The 16,717-nt window shown below is 37.8% G+C and overlaps 1 protein-coding gene and 1 non-coding gene across 3 annotated transcripts in view; both read right to left on the bottom strand.

Moving 5' to 3' along the window:
* RSPO2 (R-spondin 2) overlaps positions 1-16,717 on the bottom strand; it is a 180,206-nt gene that overhangs the window by 78,912 nt on the left and 84,577 nt on the right. The window lies entirely within an intron of this gene.
* Positions 14,655-14,761, bottom strand: LOC111819491 (U6 spliceosomal RNA). Its single transcript, XR_002823099.1, has one exon. It is a non-coding gene; the product is annotated as a U6 spliceosomal RNA (small nuclear RNA).

The raw sequence follows: 16,717 nt of genomic DNA, 5'->3' as shown, positions 1-16,717 counted from the left end.
TTAATGTCTACTTCTCACCTATTTGAAGACTTTGATCTATCAACAGTCCAAGTGCTTTTATCTAGATATTCAATCTATTTCATGGACATTCTCTGCCAACAACCCTATCTATGCTTTCCAAATGATTTTTAAAAACCACTTTTATTCCAATCCTACTAATCCCACTGACTTTTTGTTGTTTTATTTAAATCTGTGACTGGGTGAGGGGGTGAAGAATCAATTTAGATTAAAAAAATTACCCCCTCAGATATAATTACTAGTAAATTTTGGCAGATGTCTTTGTATGTATGTGTTTAAATGTTATATGTATGTGTTTATTATTATATAAATATATATATGCACGTGTATTTTATATATACATATATACATATATATACACATACATATACATATATATACACACATATATATATATACACACATATATATATATATACATATATACACACACATAAAATAAAATTTGTATTTTTCCTAACTTGTCGACTCTGAAATCTTTGTGGCTAAGATGATCATACTTTACATGCTATGTCATAACTTACTCAATTTCAGTCAAGTTGTGCCCATCCTTCCAGAGCAATGAACCACACCAATATTGCTATCACAGTTCTTGGAAGTTTCAGTTTTTCCTGCAGCCTCTACTCACCCACTACCACCCATTCAATTATCTTTTATAAAGACCACCACCAGTTTTCTAATGCCCAATTAAAGACCTCATTCTCAGTTTCTGGCCCTCACAACTCCTGTAGCCTGGGCCATTGCTGAAAGTGTTCTTCTTCCTCTAGCTTCCATGATAATGTCATGTCTACAGACTGGATTCCACCCCCTCACTCTGGTGATTTCCACTAATCTTCCCATAACTCTGTACCTTCTTACTCCTCATATAGACAGTTATGGTCTCCAACCCCAGGCCCCCATCTCTCTGCTTCACTCTACATTCTAACGATGGGTCAATTTTCCTACTCTTACCATGGTATTTATTATACCTTACTCTGACTAGATCATTATGCAGTATAAAGCACTTTCAGATAGCTGACAGAAAATCAGTCTATAATTATTTACAATTTCACCAACTGGCTTCTGAAGATGTTTTATTCTGTTATTGTTGTCCTAAGCAAGGCATAAGGAGTATGTAAGTTTAGAAAAACTAACTGGGGTACAGATCAGTTAGAAAGTAAAGGTGTAAAGATTGGGACCAGGGGTGGATAGGGTACATAAAGTCAGGAGTGAGAAATAGCAACTGGGAATATTCAGAGGCTGCATGAGGAAATGGTTATGATGGGACAGGGAATGACTATGAGGAACCCAACTCATTTTAATTCTCAGGGTTGTTTCAAGAACATAACCCGCCATAAGCACAAAGACCCTATGGCATGGTATCTTGGAGAAGCAATTCATAATTATTTTGTGAAAGAGAGATCCCTTAAATATTAACTACCCGGAGATTATGGCAAGGGCAGAGAGTTACTGGCTAGAATTGCATCAAAAGTGGCCCCACATTGCAGAGTCCTCTGGAACATGTCTGAGAGTAATTCCCTGGATGCCTTCTGTTCTAGAATTTAACTAGAGTTTTGAAAAAGGCAATATCAAGATTACTCAAACCCCAAACTTAAGCTTTGTAAATGAAGACAATTTGGGAGGTTTATGTACATAGCAGGATGGTTTAAGGAGAAGGCTCTCTGTAGCACAGTCATCACAAACTAAAGCTGAGGTTGTACTTACTTTCAGTTCAAAAGTTAAACCGAAAGCTCTTTATCACCATAAATCACACTCCACAGTAAAAAGTATGGAGGGGAGAGAATTACAGAACAAAGCGAAATAAACATAAATTAAAGGCTTTTTGTTTTATTTTTGTTTTTATGTACCAGAAGCCAACTTTCATCTTAGCCACAAACATTTCAGGGTCAACAAGCTGTGCCCTACATTTTTTTAAAGAAAGGTATTATTAAAAACATTAAAAGCATTGCTTTATTTACTTGAACCTCAACTGCCTTAAACAGTGAAAATGAATTAAGGAACACTTATCTGAGTCCATATCTTAGGTATCTTTATAACCCTACACAGAATCAATTCTCTTAAAGCAAAAGTGATGTGAGCCACGCCCAACCTAAGAGCTCTCTCTTCCCTTTCCCCAACTGTCTTCAGTCATTAACAGTGCTCTTCAATGCCGAAGGACAAGGGGAGCATGTTATTTTTTGCAATCTGAAGCTTCATGCTCCAAACCTCGAAGAAACTTTTCAGTTTAATTAACCATCTTCCAGTGTCAAATATCCTAAGAGCCTTCTCTATGCTGTAAGTCAATAATTTTAGCAAATCAATAAGAACTTCTCCATCTGTTAATAGTGACTACACTAACCTGTGTGTCCAAAGCCAGGCAAAAACAGGCCTTTAAACATAACTAGAGTGATTTATTTCATCATGATCTGAATAAGTTGAATGGCTCTGTCTATTGCTAAGAGATTTAATTCAGCTGTGCAGGTGAATAAACAGATATTAATTCCCAGCTTTGATGACCATGTTTATTTGCTCTCTCGGTAAGCTTCAACTTTTCCAACCCTGAAGCCTGCTGAGATCCAGAGTCTCATCATTCCAACCAAAACACTTTTCTAAATCTAGATCCACCCGAAATTCTAAAGAAGAAGTATATCACATGAAACATGAAAATCCTCAATAAAAATTATAGACGGTGATTTTAGCACAAACCCACACGTATCTCCATGACAGGGAAAGGAATCCATGGATTCAGAACATAAGGAAAACCATAAGGTAGGAAGCAAGTAACAACACCTATTTCACTTACAGTTATATCAAGAGAGAAAAACTCAGCATAAGTAGAACTTTTTACTTTTAAATCTAATAATTGATTTGTGTTCCTCTTAAATTGCAAAGTAACTTTGGCCTTTTTATGAATTCTGGTATTTTAAGTTCGGTCTTTTGTTAAATCAAATCCAGTTATTCACATTTTATCCCATAGAGCATTTTACGTAGGTGTTGAACGCCCATCTGTTTCCAATATACTCCTGACACTTTTTTTTTAAAGCGCTCCCGTTTCTGGATTTAGCCTTTGCCAAGTAAGAAGAAATCTGAATTCCTTCTAGGGGGAAGACATCCATTCCTGACAAAGGGGACGGATCCTAATTCCGAAAATAATAGGACTGAAATAATGGATTGTTGGTATCTCAGCCTTGGCCTATATTCACTGGTTAAAGAACAAGTTCAACATGATTTTTTAAATGAATAATTACTACTAATCTCAACAATCAAGCATATAATAAAATTGCTAATACCTGTCACTTCCCTAACCCCAAGCTTAGGACATATGTTTAAAAACAAATTTAACAACAACAACAAAGAAAGTCTCTGGCACCAATAACAGGGACCTTGAGTGCCAGATCCTATATAAATCAAGTTAGGCACAGATCCCAGCCACTAGAACTTGACAACACTGGGATAAAAATCCTGTAATCATGTATACTACCAAGCTCCAAACTCTATTAAGCAATCAAAGTCATGAATTAATGACCCACACGAGACGTGACTGAAATAAGAAATGCCTGTCTTAGGATGCTTTTGCTTAGTTTTACATGAAAGTATAAATATTTACAGGAAATAGCTTCATAAAACATGTAATCTGATGTTAATATGAAGCCAACAAATTTTAATACTTAATGTTCACCAGTACAATCATTATACCCTAGGCAGAAAATAAGTGTTAAAATGAACAATCCTAACAAAGCTCAGAAATAGAAAAATTTCTAAATTCCCATTAAAGTTTTAAAGAGGCTAGTTAATGAGCCTAATCTAGAAAAATTCCGAGCCTAGATTAAGGCAAAGCTTGTACCAAAAATTCCAGAGATTTTTGGACCTCTAGAAATAGTCTATATTTTCTCAGAATCTCTTGTCATTAGTTTCTTCAACAGAGAACACATTTTAAGCACAAGGTTACAAACCTTTAATATCCCAAAGAAGAACTACCTATGACAAATACAAATTAATTGCCTGTCCTTCAATGTTACTATTTGATAATTAATAATACCACTTTATTCATCTACAATATGTTGATTAGAACGAAAGTCTAAACATATCCTTATCCTGAGAAGTTTCTTGGGAAAACAGTATTTCTAAACATGTATAAGCCCCCCAAAAATATGAAAGTCATCTTAAGAAATGAACATTCTTAATGATATTAGGATTAAAGGTGTTTAATCATATTATTTTGCTCCTCTTACCAAAGTATGTATCTCACCATACAAAAACTAAAAATGACTAGAAGATTTTAAAATATGGAAGGAGAAAGATAAATAGAGCTGCAGATTTATTTTAACACATGAAATGTTAATATAATCAGAAAAACATGGAGAAAAATAAAACAATTATGACCCCCCCACCCCTCCCACAATTACTCTCCAATGCCAGATCATTTAAGCCACATATATGAAGACTGGCAGTTCAGAGGTGCATTTACATCCACGATGAACTACGGCCATAGTGTGGATCCCTGGATAGGGTATTTTTTTTACACAGCATAAGAAAGCAGAAAGTTTCTATAAGGCATGTGTACTGCATGCTCTAACTTAACTAAAATGTCAAAGGGAAGCTCAGAATACTCAATAACCGTGGGTCAAGGAAAAACAATGAACCAAGATATGTTGCAAAGTAAATGTGGATGGAGTCTTAACGTGGTTCAGTTAGAGGACACAGCAGACCTGTCTAGAATATAACATTTTCCTTCTAATTAACAAGTTACAGACATCATTAACATTCAAGACAATCTGCTAAAACTGGAGGAGATTGAAAGGATATACCAAAAGCAAACAATCATTGCAGTTGTCAGAGGAAAAATAACTGCTTCGGCACATTTCACCCTGATACAAAGCACTACTCCTTCAACGTATTTCATCCAAAATGTCAGCAGCTAAAGCAGATGTGGGTTGCACATACACTAGTGGTAGCCACAGATTTCCTAAAGCAGGTTTTGAATGTACTTTTTGACAGCAATGCAAGGTACTTTGGGTACTTTTATATCAGCACCCATCAGGTCCTGATCCTCAGGGCTCAGTACCACATAGAGAGGCTCAAGGAAAGCCAAAATAAGCACTCTGACATGCCAGTTCTATAGGCTGATCAACTGAGAGTCAGTCAATCTTCCAGCCTATGCCAGAGTGAGAAGCTCAAACAGAAAAGAAGAACTCAAATGAAACAAATGGGATTTAGAAATTCTCTGAAAACATGTCAGTTTCAAAACAGTTAATACCAAAAGTAAAGTAAAAAGATAAGGCACAAGAAAAAGCAAAAGTAACTATGTACAGACCTTAATAATAAAATCATGGTCCTTGATTTAGCACATACAATTCCCCAAATGATGGAATCAGCATTTCCCATAATCAACAGACCTTTCCTTTGGAAAGCCAAGCCCTATAAGAATTGTTCCTTTTGGAGGCAGGGCCAAGACGGCAGAGTAGTCAGACACTTCCAGTGGACCCTCTTACAGCAAAGACCAGAAAAAAACAAGTGAATCGATTATATACGACAATCTACGAACTCTGAGCATCAAAGGCAAAGTTGAGAGATTGGACTGAGTGGTGGGGGAGGGAGAGATGGCTCAGAAGTAACAAGGAGTTACCAGACCTGACCCAGTGGGAACCAGCTCCCTGCAGGCTGGATCAGCTGGTGTGCACAGTGAGGTAAGCAGTGGCATTTGGGAAGCGTTTGCCACATCGGGAGAGACCAAGTGAGAGTCTACTCAAGCCTCCAGAACCAGTGAAAAGCAGCACTCAATCAACAAAAAATAAAATACCTGCGTCTAACCTGCCACGTGGATCAAAAACACCCTATCTGGGAAGAACCTCTCTACCACTGACCTGCTCCCTTCCCTGCTCTGCACCAGGTCTCAGGCCGGCTTCAGCAACTGCTGTATCCCCTGGACCAGAAGTAGGACCCATCATGTGCCCTGAGCCATTCTCCCGCCTTTGGAGAGGGAACAAATTAACAAACAGGAAAAAATAATTGGCCAGCTCCCCTAAGCCGGGACCTCAGGGCAGGCACAGCTCCCAAGGCACAGGCATAGGGGGTCCAGGGACTTTGAATGTCTTTCACCCCTGCATAGACCTGTGTGGGCCCATTTCAACAGTGTAGGCCCTCATTACCATAGTACAACAGGGTATATACCTGAGGCTCAACTTCAACTGTATCACCTATATGGTGGAGTGGCAGGTTTGTGACATTTGACACCACTCTGCCCATTAAGCAGGGTCCTCTCCTACCCACATCAGGGGCCTGAGGACTGGTGGCTCCACCTATGCCACCTAGCTACCCACAACAGGAGTCCAAGGATAAGTGGTGCCTCCGAGTCCTTACAGCCAACAGCAGTGGGTACACATAGTCCGGCTGCAAAACCCACCCACCTACGCATTCTAGGGAACAGGGACACGCTTTCCTCCCAGACACTCAGGGACAACTGTCAGTCCCCTGCCTTGCTCAGTACGTGACCTCGTACTGTAGCTAATACCTGTGCCTACTCCAAACACGTGTGCCTGTCTAGGACTGTACATGAGAGCCTGAACCACACACTTGGTGACCGACTACCTGGACACCTGAGCTGAATCCATACAAGAAAAGTAAACAGACTCCTGGGCTCACATACCTAGAAACAGACCTAACCACCTGGTGACAGGACGTTAGAGCTTCAAAGGTGCCAATAATCAAACCAGCTCACATGAACAGCCTATTTGGGCATATCAAAACAAAACAAGAAGCTAGGACACAGTAAGCAAACATAAAATAAATAAACATAATAACTTACTGATGGCTCAGAGACAACAGTCAATATCAAATCACATAAAGAGGCACACCATAATGGCTTCAGCAAGTTCCCAAAACAAAGAACCAAGAAATTTTCCAGAGGAAGAAAATTTCATGGAATTACTAGAGGCAGAATACAAAAGATTAATATACAGAACTCTACAAGATATCAGGAAGGAGATCATGCAAAATGCAGAACAATCCAAGGAACACACAGACAGAGCAATACAGGAACTTAAGAAGACTATAGAAAAGCACAATGACAAATTAAACAGGCTACAAGAATGCATAGAGAGACAGCAAACAGAAATCTAGAAGACTGACAATAAAATTTCAGAATTATACAACTCAATAGAAAGTCACAGGAGCAGAATTGAGACAATGGAAGTCAGAATTAGTGAGACTAAAGATAAAGCTCTTGACACCGACTTACTGGACGAAAAATCAGATAAAAGGATTTTAAAAAATGAAGAAACCCTAAGAATTATGTGAGACTCTATCAAGAGGAATATTCCTCTATCAAGAGGAATAACCTACGAGTGAGTGGAGTACTAGAACAGGTGAGGGTAACAGAAAATACAGAGAGAATAATCGAAGATTTGTTTGCAGAAGACTTCCCTGATGTTGTGAAGGGTGAGAAGATAACAATCCAAGATGATTATCGAACCCCACACAAGGTGGATCCCAAAAGAAAGTCACCAAGACATATTATGATCAAACTTGCCAAAACCAAAGATGAAGACAGAATTTTAAGAGTGGCTTGGGAAAAATGAAAAGTCATCCACAAAGGAGAATCAATAAGACTAAGCTCAGAATACTCAGGAGAAACCATGTAGGCAAGAAGGCAATGGGATGACATATATAAAGCCCTGAAGGAAAAAAATTGTCAGTGAAGAATTATATATCCAGCAAAACTGTCTCTCAAATGTGATGGCAAAATTAGGGCATTTCCAGAAAAAACAGAAGTTTAGGGAATTTGCAAAAACCAAAACAAAATTGCAAGAAATACTAAAGAGAGTCCTCTGGTTAGAAAATCTGTAACATCAGATAACAACCCAACACTAGAACACAGGACAGAGCAACCAGATATCAACCCAGATAGGGAAGATACAAAAATAAATCAAAGTTAAAACACTGAAAAAAGGGAAACAGAGATGTCAACATGTAAAAGATGACAACCTTAAAATAAAAAAGAGAGACTTAAAAAATGTAGACATAGAGCTTTCATATGGAGAGAGAGTCAAGGCAATATAAAGAAATAAAAGATTGGCTTAAACTTAGAAAAACAGGGGTAAATATCAAGGTAACCACAAAGGAAACTAACAATCGTACACATAAAAATAAAAAACAAGAAAAACATAAAGATTCAGCAAATACAAAATCAACAACAATGAAAAAGAAAATACATAAAGAAAAAACGACCCAGCACAAAAAATTAAGTGGAACAAAGAAACTGACAACAACACACAAAAAAGGCATCAAAATGACAGCACTAAATGCATACCTATCAATAAATACGCTGAATGTAAATGGACTACACGCAGCAATGAAGAGACAGAGTGGCAGATTGGATTAAAAAAACACAATCTGTCTATATGCTGCCTACAAGAGACACATCTTAAAGACACAAACAAACTAAAACCCAAAGGATGGAAAACCATACATCAAGTAAACAACACTCAAAAAAGAGCAGGAGTGCCAGTATTAATCTCTGACAAAACAGAGTTTAAAGTAAAACCCACCACAAAGATAAGGAAGGACACTATATAATGATTAAAGGGTCAATACACCAGGAGGATATAACCATAATAAATATTAATGCACCCAACAAAAGGGCTCCAACATACATAAAACAAACTCTAACACCACTGAAAACAGACATAAGAGAGCTTCACAATAATAGTAAGAGACTTCAACATAACACTTTTGGTGAAGGACAGACCATTCAGAAAGCAGGTCAATAAAGACACGGAAGATCTAAATGCCACAACCAACTTGATCTCAGACATATAAAGAACACTCCACCCAACAGCAGCCAAGCACACTTTCTTTTCCAAAGCACATGGTACATCTCCAGAATAGACCACATATTAGGCAAAAAAGCAAGCCTTAACAGAATCGAAAACATCAAAATATTACAAAGCATTTTTTCTGACCATAAAGCCATAAAAGTAGAAATCAATAACAGAAAACAGCAAGGAAAAAGAAACAAAACACATGGAAACTGAACAACACCTTGCTCAAAAACTACTGGGTTACAGAAGAAATTAAGGACAGAATAAAGAAATTCACAGAATCAAATGAGAATAATGAAAACACATCCTCCAAGAACCTTTGGGACACAGCAAAAGCAGTATTCAGAGGTCGATTTATAGCAATGAATGCACACATCCAAAAAGAAGAAAGGGTCAAAATCAAAACCTTAACCCTACAACTCCAACAAACAGAAAGAGTGAGCAAACGAAGCCCTTGGGCACCAGAAGAAAGAAAATAATAAAAATTAGAGCAGAATCAAATGAAACAGAAAATAGAAAAAAAATTGAAAGAGATAACAAGACCAGAAGTTGGTACTTTGACAAGATCAAAAAAATCAATAAACCATTGGCCAAACAGACAAAAGAAAAACATGAGAGGAAGCAAATAACCCCAGTAAGAAATGAGATGGGCGATATCACAACAGACCCAACTGAAATTAAAGGAATCACAACAGAATACTATGAAAAATTGTACTATAACAAATTCAAAAACCTAGAGGAAATGGACAAATTTCTAGACACACACTACCTATCTAAACTAACACAAGCAGAGGTAAAACAACTAAATCTATAACCAAAGAAGAGATTCAAAAGGTAAGTTAAAAACTTCCAACAAAAAAGCCCTGGCCCTGACAGTTTCACTGGAGAATTCTACCAAAATTTCAGAGAAGAGTTAACACCACTACTACTAAAGGTATTTCAGAGCATAGAAAAGGATGGAGTACTCCGAAACTCATTTTATGAAGCCAGCATAACTCTGATACCAAAACCAGTTAAAGACACCACAAAAAAAGAAAATTACAGACCAATAACCCTCATGAACATTGACACAAAAATCCTCAACACAATTCTAGCCAACAGAATTCAACAATATATCAAAAAAATAATTCACCATGACCAAGTGGGATTCATACCAGGTACGCAAGGATGGTTCAACATTAGAATAACAATGTAATCCAACACATAAATAAAATCAAAGACAAGAACCACATGATCTTATCAGTTGATGTCAAAAAGGCATTTGACAAAGTCCAACAACCATTCATGATAAAAACTCTCAGCAAAATAGGAATAGAAGAGAAATTCCTCAACATAATTAAGGGCATATATACAAAGCCAGCAGCCAACACTATCCTAAATGGAGAGAGTCTGAAAGCATTCCCCTTGACAACAGGAACCAGACAACGATGTCCTTTAACACCACTCTTATTCAACATTGTGCTGGAGATCCTAGCCAGAGCAATTAGGCTAGAAAAGAAATAAAGAGCATCCAAACTGGTAATGAAGAAATCAAAGTATCTCTATTTGCAGATGATATGATCTCATACAGAGAAAGCCCCAAAGAATCCACAAAGAAAACTACTGGAATTAATAGAAGATTTCAGCAAAGTATCAGGATACAAGGTAAACATACAAAAATAAGTTGGATTCCTCTACACCAACAAAGAGAACTTCGAAGAGGAAAACACCAAATCAATACCATTTACTATAGCCCCCAAGAAGATACAATACTTAGAGACCTACATAAAGTGGAAAAACATACCTTGCTCATGGATAGGAAGACTCAACATTCTGAAAATGTCTACTTTATTCAAAGCGATCTATAGATACAATGCAATCCCGATCTAAATTCCAACAGCATTTTTTAATGAGATGGAGAAACAAATCAGCAACTTCATATGGATAAGTAAAGCATTACTGAAGAACAACAAAGCGGGAAGCCTCACACTACCTGATTTTAGAACCTATTATACCACCACAGTAGTCAAAACAGCCTGGTACTGGTACAACAACATATATATAGTCCAATGGAACAGAATTGAGAATCCAGACATAAATTCATGCACCTATGAGCAGGTGATATTTGACAAAGGCTCAAAGTCCATTAATTGGGGAAGACAGTCTTTAACAAATGGTGCTGGCATAACTGGATATCCATCCGCAAAAAACTGAAACAAGACCCATATCTCACACGATGCACAAAAACTAACTCAAAATGGATCAAAGACCTAAATATAAAACCGAAAATGATAAAGATCATGGAAGAAAAAATAGGGACAACGCTAGGAGCCCTAATACATGGCATAAACAGAATATGAACCGTAAGTAACAATGTACAAACACCAGAAGAGAAACTAGATAACTGGGAGCTCCTAAAAATCAAAAACTTATGCTCACCAAAACACTTCACCTAAAGAGTCAAAAGACAACCTACAGACTGGAAAAAAATTTTTGGCTATGACAAATCCGATCAGTGTCTAATCTCTATAATCTACAAGATACTGCAAAACCTCAGCAACAAAAAGACAAATAACCCAGTTAAAAAATGGGCAAAGGATATGAACAGGCACTTCACCAAAGAAGACATTCAGGCCGCTACCAGCTACATGAGGAAATGCATATCAAAACTACAATGAGATATCATCTCAACCCAACAAGGCTAGCATTAATCCAAAAAACACAAAATAATAATGTTGGAGAGGATGTCAAGAGACCAGAACACTTTTACACTGCTGGTGGGAAAGTAAAATGGTACAACCACTTTGGAAATCGATTTGGCGCTTCCTTAAAAAGCCAGAAATAGAAGTACCATACGATCCAGCAACCCCGCTCCTTGGAATATATCCTAGAGAAATAAGAGCCGTCACACGAATAGATATATGCACACCCATGTTCACTGCAGCACTGTTTATGATAGCAAAAAGATGGAAACAACCTAGGTGCCCATCAACAGATGAATAGATAAATTACAGTGCATTTACACAATGGAATAGTATGCAACAATGAAGAACAAAAATGAATCCGCAAAACATCTCATAACATGGATGAATCTGGAAGGCATCATGCTGAGTGACATTAGTCTCAAAAGGACAAATACTGTATGAGACCACTATTAAAAGAACTCAAGAAAAGGTTTAAACACAGAAGAAAACATTCTTTGATTGTTATGAGGGTGTGGAGTGAGGGAGAAGGATATTCACTAACTAGATAGTATATAAGAAATATCTTAGGTAAAGGGAAGGACAACACACACTACAGGGGAAGTCAGCACAACTGGACTAAATCAAAAGCTAACAAGTTCCCTGAATACAACCAAACTCTTCGAGGGACAGAGTAGCAGGGGCGGCGATCTGGGGACCATGGTTTCAGGGGACATCTAGATCAACTGGCATGACAAAGTTTTTTAAGAAAATGTTCTGCATCCCATTTTAGTGAGTGGCAGCTGGGGTCTTAAAAGCTAGCGAGAGGATATCTAAGATGCATCAATTCGTCTCAATCCACCTGGAGCAAAGGAGAATGAAAAACACCAAAGACACAAGGAAAATATTAGCCCAAGAGACAGAAAGGGCCACATAAACCAGAGACTGCCTCAGCCTGAGACCAGAAGAACTAGATGCTGCCCAGCTACCACCAATAACCGCCCTGACAGGGAACACAACAGACAGTCCCTGACAGAGCAGGAGAAAAATGGGGTGCAGAACTCAAATTCTAGTAACAGACCAGACTTAGTGGTCTGACTTGAGACTGGAGGGACCCCAGAAGACATGGCCCCTGGGCTCCCTGTTAGCCCAGAACTGAAACCATTCCCGAAGCCAATTCTTCAGACAAAGATTAGACTGGACTATAAGACATAAAATGATATTCGTGAAGAGAATGCTTCTTAGCTCAAGTAGACACATGAGACTAAATGGGCAGCTCCTGTTCGGAAGTGAGATGAGAAGGCGGAAAGGGACAGGACCTGGTTGAATGCACATGGGAAATCTGGGGTGGAAAGGAGGTGTGTGCTGTCACATTATAGGGAGAGCAACTACAGTCACATAACAATGTGTGTATAAATTTTTGTATGAGAAACTAACTTGAACCATAAACTTTCACTTAAAGTACAATTTAAAAAAAAAGAATTATTCCTCTTTTTTTTCCCCTATAAAGTCTTTGTCACAAAGATCTTAATGCAATCCCTATACTAGATGTTAATGAACTCTGGTGGTGCAATGGTTCAGCATTTGGCTGCTAACGAAAAGGTGGGCCATTGGAACCCACCAGCCGCTCTGTGAGAGAAAAGACCTGGCAATCTGCTCCCATAAGGTTTATAGCCTAGGAAACCCCATGAGGCAGTTTTACGCTGCCCTATAGGGTTGCTATGAGTCGGAATCTACTGCACGGCACACAACAAATAACAAACACACACTAGATCTTAATCCTGTCAGTCAATGAGAAAATGCACAATTAAAAATAAAAACACACTTATCACAAGACAAACTATTAAAGTAGACAAAATATACCAGCAGAATCATAAGCTCTTCAGCTTCTACAAACGCTAACCACCAGTAACATTAATCAGTTGATGAAGCCAGACAAAAAACAGGATGGTTTGGGATTGCTTGTTTGTTTGCTCAAAAATATATGTTGTTTTTAAAACAAAGGAAAAATCATATCCTATGTTCTATAAAATAAGCCACCTGCTTGAATCTGTGAAAGAAAAAAAAAATTCCACAAAACTGTTCTAATGCCAAAGGAAACGTACACTTAAAATTAGGATGCATGAGATCCTCTAAGCAGAGCTTAGAGAGTGCTGTGCAGTACAGATTACTCATGCCAAATGGTGGTTTGGGCTTTCACAACCTACTTAAAAGGCCTTGTGGAAATGTTGACAGACTGTTGGTGCTAATGTAATTCCAACATGAACAGATCTAAATATATACATTTATGAAGATTGTGAAACTATCACTCTCACATGGTTCCATGTTTACCCAGAGATAATCCAATTATTTAAATAGAAAAAAAAAACTGCTCATGAAACAGAGCCAAGCTTTTTATTCCATAAAATATTTAAATACCTTTTACACAAACACTATTTCAAAACAATTTTGCATACTTCCTAAATACTGTAATATTAGTGCCATGGTATCTGACCTATCGAACTTCCAGCAGAAAAAAATCTCATTTGCCTATCTGAAGATTAAATTGTTTTTTAAAAAAGGGAGGAGAGCAGGATGGAGTATATTCAATTTATATTCTCTCCAAAGATGGAGTATATTCAATGTATATTCTCACCATGTACAAGTTATTCGAATATCCCTCATATTCCACCTGCATTCTAGAATAGATACTAGTTGCTAATTCCTGCTTACACCACTGTCTTCATTTCAAAACAAGAAATGGAAAGCAAACTGGATGTCTTGCTTGCTGTCATGGACACAGCCCTCAAGAAGAATCAGTATCATAAATAACTAAATATATTAAATATATTAAAGACCCCATGTGTGTTCGATGTGGAAACTTCCCTGGGTCATACCACTGTGTTTTAAAATTGGAAGGAAAACTCAGCTACACTATCCTAGAGAAAGGTTTCTTCAAAGAATAAATAAAAAGTATTTTAGTAAAACACAGTTGCCTTAATGAAAAGAACACTAACAAGCCCTAAGGGTTGACAAACATCACTGTATAATAATTATTTGGAAATACACTATGATGCAAAAAGTAAAAGCCTCTTTAATACCGGTAACTGTTGGTAAATGTCACATATGTTAACCAGTCAGTAGAATCCACTACTAAATCTTCATACTTATATAAGATTTAGTTCTCAATAATTTTTTTTAAAATATGGAACGCTTCACTAATTTGCATGTCATCCTTGCACAAGGGCCATGCTAATCTTCTCTGTATCATTCCAATTTTAGTATATGTGCTGCCGAAGCGAGCATAGTTCTCAATAATTTTCAAAATCAAAAGTCTGCAGTTAACATGTATAAACTGTTTGACATGCTTTGTTGATTTACTAACTTCTCAGCAATCCATACATCTGACCTAGTGTAAAATGTAACGGCTTAACTGTTCCTGCACCAATAAATTCTGTCTAATCACAATAAGAAGAAATAAGACAAAGGAGTGTCAAAATGGAAAAAGAAGGAAAATGAACACTGGGGGACATGCTAGGTGCCAGACTGCAGGCTACATGCTTTTATACTTTTTGAAAGTAATGCTTATTACTCACGATTTCCATTTATCAAAGTAAATAAACAGATCAGAGAGTTTAAGAAACCTTTCCAAGGTCATACAGTTCGTTAGTGACAAATTTGAATCAAGCTCCAACTTCAAAACCATGATTTTTATTTTCCTATTAAGCAATATATGTACATACAGCACCTAGTAGGGAAAAAAATGCATTATACCATGATTATAACTAGGAATTTCTTTAAAATAAAACTGTACCTTGTAATTCGATTGCTGCCCCTTTCCTCTGCTTTTAATAATCAAACTACCTTTTGATGACTAGTTATTAAGAGTACTATACTAATTCTTTTCTAGCTTCCCTAGTACTATGTAAGTCCTATAAACCAACAAAATGAAGATGTCATTCCCAAAAACGCATCAGAATAAAACTGTTGATACATCAAGAAGAACAATACGGGGAAAACTGAGTTACAGGTTTCCTCTGGCAGAAGTTAAGGAGAAGTCTTCAAAATCATAAATGGCAAGTCTTTAACTGTTTGGACATACAGCAAAAGGCCAGTGCTTTTTAAGCAGGAATATACATTTGACAAGTTCAAAGAAAAAAAACACCCCAAATCATGCAATTTCCTGCAAATGGGCCCCTCTCTTCACTGTCTTTGAAGACAGATCCTGTCCTGGCCAAAGAGTCTTTGAAGTAACACAGCAAGCATACCTATATAATTAGAAAGCCTCTGTATGCCATTCAAATGCTGAAAACTAGACTTTAAAGATGCACTGAGCGAGGGAGGTATGAGCTGACTGACACAAAGAGGAGAAGGTTCTGCTAAGAACAGATTTGGACACCTATGTTCATGGCAGCATTGTTCACAATAGCAAAACAATGGAAACAACTTAGATGCCTATCAACAGATGAATGGATAAACAAACTACGGTACATAAACACAATGGAGTACTATGCAACGAGAAAGAACAATGATGAATCTGTGAGGCATCTCATAACATGGATGAAATTGGAGGACGTTATGCTGAGTGAAAGAAGTCAATCCAAAAGGACAAATATTGTATGAGACCTCTATTGTGAAAACCCATGAAAAAGTTCACACACAAAATGTAACAATCTTTGTTGGTTACTAGGGATGGGAGGGGTGGGGAGGAAATACTAAATAGGCAATAGATAAGTGGTACCTTGGGTGAAGAGTGAGACAGTACACAATACAGGGGAAACCAGCACAACTTGTACAAGGAAAGGTCATGGAAGCTCCATAGACACATCCAAACTCCCTGAGGGACTGAATTGCTGGGCAGAGGGCTGTGGGGACCATGGTCTCGGGGAACATCTAGCTCAATTGGCATAATACAGTTTATAAAGACAATGTTCTACATTCTACCTTGGTGAGTAGCGTCTGGGGTCTTAAAAGCCTGTGAGCAGCCATCTAAGATACTCCACGGGTCTCATCCCTTCAGGAGCAAGGGAGAATGAAGAGAACAGGATACAAGGAAAAGATTAGTCCAAAGGACTAATGGACCACAGCTACCAAGGCCTCCACCAGACTGAGTCCAGTACAGCTAGATGGTGCCCGGCTACCACCACTGACTGCTCTGACCAGGATCACAACAGAGGGTTCTGGACAGAGCTGGAGAAGGATGTAGAACAAAATTCTAACTCACAAAAAAAAGACCAGATTTACTGGCCTAAAGGAGACTGG

The sequence above is a fragment of the Trichechus manatus genome, unplaced genomic scaffold (genome assembly GCF_000243295.1).
Source record: "Trichechus manatus latirostris isolate Lorelei unplaced genomic scaffold, TriManLat1.0 scaffold00009, whole genome shotgun sequence".
Taxonomy (NCBI): Eukaryota; Metazoa; Chordata; class Mammalia; order Sirenia; family Trichechidae; genus Trichechus; species Trichechus manatus.
This window is presented reverse-complemented; position numbering and strand designations above follow the sequence as displayed.